Raw genomic sequence first — 7,888 nt, forward strand, 5'->3', positions numbered from 1 at the left:
TTAGAATTTAATTCAAAATAAGTGTTATGAAAAGAGTTTGAAAAATCAAAGGCATAGTGCCTAGGTTTCTAATTTTGAAAACAATGTTAATGTTTGCACAAAAAGTTGGCTTGGGTTAGAGTGTAGAGAAGAAGAGAAGGGCTAGGTCCTAAACATGCAAAAGATGAGGGAAGAGAAATAAAACCACTTGGAGTTCCCTTCTTGAGATCATAAAGATGATCCAAGTTGCTCCATTCCTTTGGACTTAGCAAGCAATAAGCAAATAACTCAAGCAATCAAGCAAATAATCAATCAAGCTCCTAGGAATCTTCCAATTGGCTTTTGTATCTCTTATCTTGGATGTCCATGACAATGGTTCCTCTAAGTATCTCAAGTTTGGGATCCCTCAAGAACACACAAATCAAAAAGTTCAACAATGCAATAAAAGAATGGACAAGACTGAGTTTAGAATTAGGGTCCTTTCATTTCATCTTCAAGATTAAGCATTTTAAAGGCATGAGGCCTAGTTGCTCTTTGACAATTTAGCATTCTAAAGGCATGAGGCCTAGTTGCTCTTCAAACTCCATTAGCATAGGTAAGGTCCTAAATCTAAGTCCTTTCTCCATTTGCATTGGGTTCACACAAACAGAAACAAAATAAGCACAAGACAATAGTATATACACAATAATGTGCTCAAGTGAGCAAAAGGAAAATTGCATTAACATAAACATGAGCTCAAGTGAGAAAAGGGAAAAGACAAATGAATTAATGAGCAAGAAATTAAATTGCATTAAAGTAAATTGCAAGAATTAAATGCTTGAATTAAAAGTTAGTGATTAGTAGTTAGTGTTAGTGTGCCATAAGGCAATTTAACGCTATGTTAAGCAATCGTAAGTGGACTAATGTAGTAGTCACACCTATCTGAGGTCGGTCAATAAAACTATAGGCAAAAAACACAAGTTAGAGACCATGACTAATAAGCCAAGTTCCTACAACTTGCCATGCCAAAATAAAAGAAGAATGACCTTGTATTGATTAAGGTTTTTTGCTTGACCAAGAAGCAACCGATCCTTAATGCAAAGCAATTCACTTGATCTTTGATCAAGATGGATTTGATTTGAATCAAGGAAGGTTAAGCCCCTAATATGTCAAGGTTAACCACTAATCTTTAACTCATTGGTCAAAAAGAAAAAAGAAGAAGAAGAAGAAGAAGAAGAAGAATTGGAATGTACATAATTGAAGTTTAAATGACATAAGCAAAACACATTGACCAAATATGAATGGAATCAACCTCAATCAATGGTAAACAGAAGTAAGATGAAGCTTAGAAGTCAAGAAACAATAAAAATATTTTTGGTATTTTTTGGAATTAAAATAATACTTGAATTAAAATAAACAAATAAAGGTCAAACTTCAAATCCAATTCAAATCAACTAGGAAAAGTCCAATTGGATCATCATAAGTTCAACATAGTCAAACAAGGTTTGACAAAATATTTCTTCATTTTTTGAAAACAGAAACTAATTTTAAACAATTAAAAATTAAGAAAAATAATATAATTGAACTAAAATCTCAAATAAATCTCAAATCAATTAAGAAATTGATGAGAATATTTTTCATATATTTATCATCATTCAAAGATGTTAAGAAAATATTTTTGGCATTTGTGAATATTGGAAAGTATTTTAAATGAATTAAAAATAACCAGAAAAGAGAAAATTCACAAAAAATATTAAATGAAATCATAAAAAATATTAAAAATCATTTTTAGAAACTAGAATTAAAAAGACAATATTGCAATTGGTCCCATATTTTTATGATTAAAAATGAAGAAGTTATGAATTTTTGAAATAAAATGAAATAAAAGAAAATAAAATGAAATTCAGAAATTGCAAAAAATCAGGGAGCGTCTGATCTTGATTCATTAATTGACGTGGCGCATCAAGTGACTGGGAGACGCGCGCGCATGGTGTACTTGAGTCAACAACATCACACATGGCATTAAAATAGGTCAATGAAATGAAGCGCTGAGATTAGATCCCAGGGTCCAGATCCAAGGGCTAGGAACTCGTCCACGTGGGGACGGTGGTTTCAACCACCGTCTTCTCCGGCGAGACTCACAGTTCCGGCCAAAATTTGTAGGTTTTCAAACCTTCACCAAAATGCACGATCTATATATCTTTAGAAAGCTGGGGTGATGTACATCACCCATGTACCCTTGGTTTCCACTCAAGATATCTATAGAGAGAGAAATTTGAGATGGAAATTTGTGGTGTTCAAACTGAACTTATTCAATTCATGAAATTAAAAGCTCAAATCAATTTCCTCTCACATGAGGACTTCAGAGGTACCAAGCAATGCAATAAATGATCAATATCCAAGTAGTTTCGAATGAAAACAGTTTGAATAACAACCTTTGAAGTGCAGCTTTCCAAGGCCTGATCTACTCCAATTCTTTGATGCAGTGTGTTCTTGAGATGGCAAGGAAGCAAGGTTTAGGAATTGAAGTTCAAAGATCAACCAATGAAGTTGAAAATTGAACATGAAAATTGGAAAAGAAAACTCAGAATTCCTTTTAATGGAGGTTGGGATTTCACTTGTGCAGCACTTTAGGCGCCTTTAGGTTGGATTTTGAAGAGAATCCAGGACTCTATTTATAGGCAAGGCTGATGCAAGCAAGGTGAAAACTCATGTGCATGTGAAGTTGGTTCCTCCATGCATGGGCCTGTACAGGCGCATGGGAGGCCCAAACTTGATTGGTTTAACATGTTGATGATGAAACAAATGAATTTGGACGTGTACATGGCAAGGAAATATGGTGTGCAAGAAGTTTTCACATGTTATGCATAATTGGAACCAAAATTCCCCTCTTTGAAAATACCATTTTCCAAATTGAAACATAGCCATGTGGGTAATGGTTGGAAAGGTCTTGACATGAGGAACAAATGTTATGTTGAACAAAAATCCATTTGGAGTTGGGAAAATATTGAAAACTGGTCATGAAGTTCTAGGTGCAAAACATGTATATGGAAATTTAGCCAAAATGGACGAACTTCAAGCCCTTCTGTTTAAATGATGCAAGCCTTAAATGACAAAACCTTAAAAGTAAAAGTTGTAGATCTTTTCCAGAAAATCAATTTGGACTTAAATTTTGCATCATTTGGATTTTTGATGAGAAAGTTATGGGCACTTGAAGTTGTACTTTTTCACATTTCAATGACTTTGGTCCAAAGTGACCTATAATGTTTTGTATTATCACATGTGTTTCTTGTAGGACTATGAAATTTTGTCCAAAATAATAATTGAAATAGACATCTTAAAATTTCCAATTCATTTTCTCCCACCTCAAAATCATTAAAAAAGGAGTGAGTTAGGTCCTTGGGAAGTTGACCCAAAATTAGGGTTTCAGTCAAAATGACCTATAATGTTTTGAAATGAATGATGACCTTCCAAGTTTCAAATTAATTTTTGATGAACATTAAAGTTGTTCATATGGCTCTTAAGAAAATTGTTTCTCTTGCGGTCATCTTCGTTTTACAAACACATTAAAAGTTAGGTCTCAGTGGATTTCAAAATAGTCAGATGAATTGGCTGATCAACTTCTCAAGTCCAAACTTCAAACCTTGATGAATTGATGATAGAGGACACTCACATGAGCTCATATATGCATAAAATGATGAATGAAATAACTTCCCTTGATTGAATTTGATCATGGGTTGAGGTTGCTTCATGAGCAAGGCACAGTCAATGCACAGTTGAATTAAGGTGTCCTTGGGAAACAAACCTCAAGCCCCTTTGGTTTATCTTGATCAAATTGACAAATTGAGACACTTGGGAGGCATATATGATGATTGAGAGCTTTGTGAACCATTGTCATGCTTACTTTCACTTTCATATGGCCATTCTTTGAGCATAGGGGCCTCCTAGGAGCCTTGGATCACATGATTGCTCAAGCTTTAAAACAAAAGATGTTAGTGACATATTTTTGTGCTTTTGGTTAGTAAACAAAATAAGAAAAGCAATAATATACAATTCAAGCATGCTTGGTGGTCTCAAACCACTCACACAAGTCCCAACCCAAGGGAAAGGAGCCAAGATGCTAATGATCCTTGAGGAAAATGCAAAGAGTAATGTTATGATGCCATGAGGGATCTTAGGGTCAAAATTAGGGTCTTACACTAGCCAAACAACTTTGCTAATCACACAGTTCTTGAAAAGATGCAACTCATCTTCCTCCATTACATGACTAAAAAGGACAAGCTCCACTATCATTAACATTGTCCAGCTGAAAACTTGGACCTTGCTAGGAACTTTCAATTTCCAGATCAAGTCTAAACCATCAAGACACATTGTATCCATGGCAGAATTGTCATCCACCTACTTCTGATTCACAACATAACTGCATCTGACCGAGAAACCGACGTTGTCCCTCCACCAAATAAATCTATCAGCTATTTTGGGAGAAATGTAAACGTGGTCGAGAATTTGAAACAAATTCTCCATAAATCTACCAACTGAGGTTTTTACTAACAACTAAACATGAATACAGAATAAAGAAGCCGGACAAACAGTAATTTTTTTTACCTTCACATAAATTATTTTAAAATTAAAACTTCTACTTTTATAATTTTTATATTTAATTTTCAAATTTTTTATAATTTTTTAAAATAATTATTATATTTTTCATTTTTCATGTATTTTAGTCTAAAAATAAAGAAAAATCAATATAAAAAAAGAAAAATAAAAATCATTATATTATTACCTTTATTACACTACGATTATTATTATTTACTAAAATTATAAAAATTAATTTTATTTAATCATTTTGCTGTGACATTTTACATAAGCCATGAATCCATCCAAATTCATTTGAAGAAATAAATAAAATAAATTCAATGTTTTTTTCACTTTTTTTCACTTTTTATTCAAAATATATATAAAAAAAGGATAAAAAAATACATTGTGATTATTATAGAAAAATTAAAAAGTCTAAAGGGCTAATTTTAATTTTTATTAATTAACTTCTTTTATGCTTTATTTCATTTTTGACAATTTTGAAATCATTTGCTTCACATGCAACGGATAAATCATTAATTGAAATTGTTTACAAAATCAGAGTTTGTTTCAGAATTTTGAATGTTTGCATTATGCCATCCTCAATAGTGCTTTCATTTGAGTTGATATTTTGTCTTTCAATATTTTCAGGAGGAAGATGCTCGAGAAGCTAGCTCAACATAAAATGAATGACAGTAAAACTTTCACTAGCCTAATATTATAAAATAACATTTACAATTAGCATGATTTAAAAATGAAAGTAATATAAAAGTGTTACAAATGTAAAACTTGGAGATGTTTGCAGCAAATATTTTTCTTGTCTTCCTCTTGTCTACATATACATCAATTACCATTCCAAAAATAAACACACATGAATCCATTGGCAATGTAATAGAATGACATGAAGGACCAACACTTGCATATGCATCCATTACCAACATGAAGGTGCAACACTTACATATGTATCCATTACCATTTTGAATATAGACAGCACATAAATCATAAATTCATTACTAAAGTGATATAACAGCACAGAGGATTAATATCATTGAAATAGTTTTCAGTCTTCACAAAAAAAAAATTAAGTCAACTGAAAAACATGAGAAGAGCTACAAGAGATCATAAAGATAAATAAATGGACACCAAATACACAATTACCCTATAATCCAGTAGCTTTAATAAACTAAAATCTATAAAAATTGCAAGAATCCAACAAAATATATGTAGAAATCTTGCTAAGTACATAATGAAGAGACCTAACGTACCTAACAAGCATATATTTTATTGTTATCAAAGAAATAATAATTTTGCTGTTACATTTAACATAATCCACGAATCCATCGAAATTCATATGCTTGGCACCTAAGAAAGAAATAAAATAAACTCATTTGCTTTTCCTTTTTTCACTTTTTATTCAAAATAAATCCAAAAAAAGGATAAAAAAATAAAAAGTCAAAAGGGCTAATTTAATTTTTATTAATTAATTTTTATTTTTATGCTTTATTTCATTTTTGACAATTTGGTTTTAATTAAAAACCATGAAACTCAAATATTTTATTCATTGAATAAAATCAAAAATATATATTAGGTTAGAATCCATTTACATTAATTATTTATTTTATTTTATTGTTGAATCAACTTTTAATGTTATAATTAAATGTTTTAACCTAACTGTGATATAAATAGTAGAAACATTTTCACACATTGAATTTTTCCTATTTTTAGAGTTTTTTTTGTTATGTTTGTACCTTCACTTAAATTATTTTAAAATTAAAACTTCTACTTTTTTAATTTTTATATTTAATTTTAAAATTTTATATTAATTTTTTAAAAAATTATTATAGTATTCATTTTTCATGTATTTTAGTCTAAAAAAAAAGAAAAATGAATATTAAAAAAAAGTAAAAATAAAAATCCTTTTATTATTAACTTTATTACACTATGATTATTACTATTTACTAAAATTATAAAAATTAATTTCATTTAATCATTTTGCTGTTACATTTTACATAAACCATTAATCCATCCAAATTCATTTGCTTGACACCTAAGAAATAAATAAAATAAATTCATTGTTTTTTTCACTTTTTATTTAAAATATATAAAAATTAAATAAAAAATTATATTGTGATTATTATAGAAAAATTAAAAAGTCAAAAGGGCTAATTTTAATTTTTATTAATTAATTTTTTTATGCTTTATTTCCTTTTTGATAATTTCGTTTTAATAAAAAACCATAAAACTCAAATATTTTGATTCATTGCATAAAATCAAAAAAATATATTAGGTTAGAATCCATTTACATTAATTATTTATTTTATTTTATTGTTGATTCAACTTTTAATGTTATAATTAAATATTTTAACCTAAACTTGATATAAATAGAACATTTTCACACACTGAATTTTCCCTATTTTTAGAGTTTTTTTTTTTTTTTAGGTTTTTGCCTTCGCTTAAATTATTTTAAAATTAAAATTTCTACTTTCATGAGATTGTGTTATCAACCTAGCATATAAGTTTTATCTTATTTTTTTGTCATGGATGATTTTATATGGTCTATATCTGTAAATGATTTTTTTGTAGAAAACAAATACTTGATAAGCTGAAGATGTGCCTAAAGGCTTGAAAGGAATGGAGTTAGGGAAAGCAATGAAGAAGTTTATGTTGTGTCATATGAATAGTCTTTAGTATCATGTTGCATATTTTTATTTGAAAATAATAGTTATGAATTTATAGTATTTTCTTTTTTCTATCAAAATTTAATTTGTGTACATTAGAATCTTTCTAATAGGGTTGGTTCCTTATGTAAATGGTTTTTGTGTTCATGCCTTTCATAGATAAAAGTTTTTGTTTGAAGGGGTAAGAAGTAACTTTTCAGAAGTCACAATGTCTCGTTAAACATCTATCTTGTTATAAAACTAACAGACCAATGAAATTAAGACAAGTACGCGATCTATAAAGTTGTCTAACATAGCACATGTAAAGAAAATCAAATAGCACAAAAAATATAAGTAAACATGGGGAGAAAACACATCATTAACATTAAATTAGAAAAAAATTCATTTATTTCATTCTACCCTTATTTATTTCTTATTTGAAAATACATTCATCATTTGATTCACATGCAATGGATGAAATCCATTAATTGGAATTGTTTACAAAATCTAACTTTGTCCTCAATAGTGCTTTCATTCGAGTTGATATTTTGTCTTTCAATGTCTTCAGGAGAAAGATGCTCGAGAAGCTAACTCAACATAAAATGAATGAAAGTAAAACTTTCACTAGCCTAATATTATAAAATAACATTTACAATTAGCATGATTTAAAAATGAAATTAATATAAAAGTGTTACAAA

This window comes from Lathyrus oleraceus, chromosome 7, assembly GCF_024323335.1.
Source record: "Lathyrus oleraceus cultivar Zhongwan6 chromosome 7, CAAS_Psat_ZW6_1.0, whole genome shotgun sequence".
NCBI lineage: Eukaryota > Viridiplantae > Streptophyta > Magnoliopsida > Fabales > Fabaceae > Lathyrus > Lathyrus oleraceus.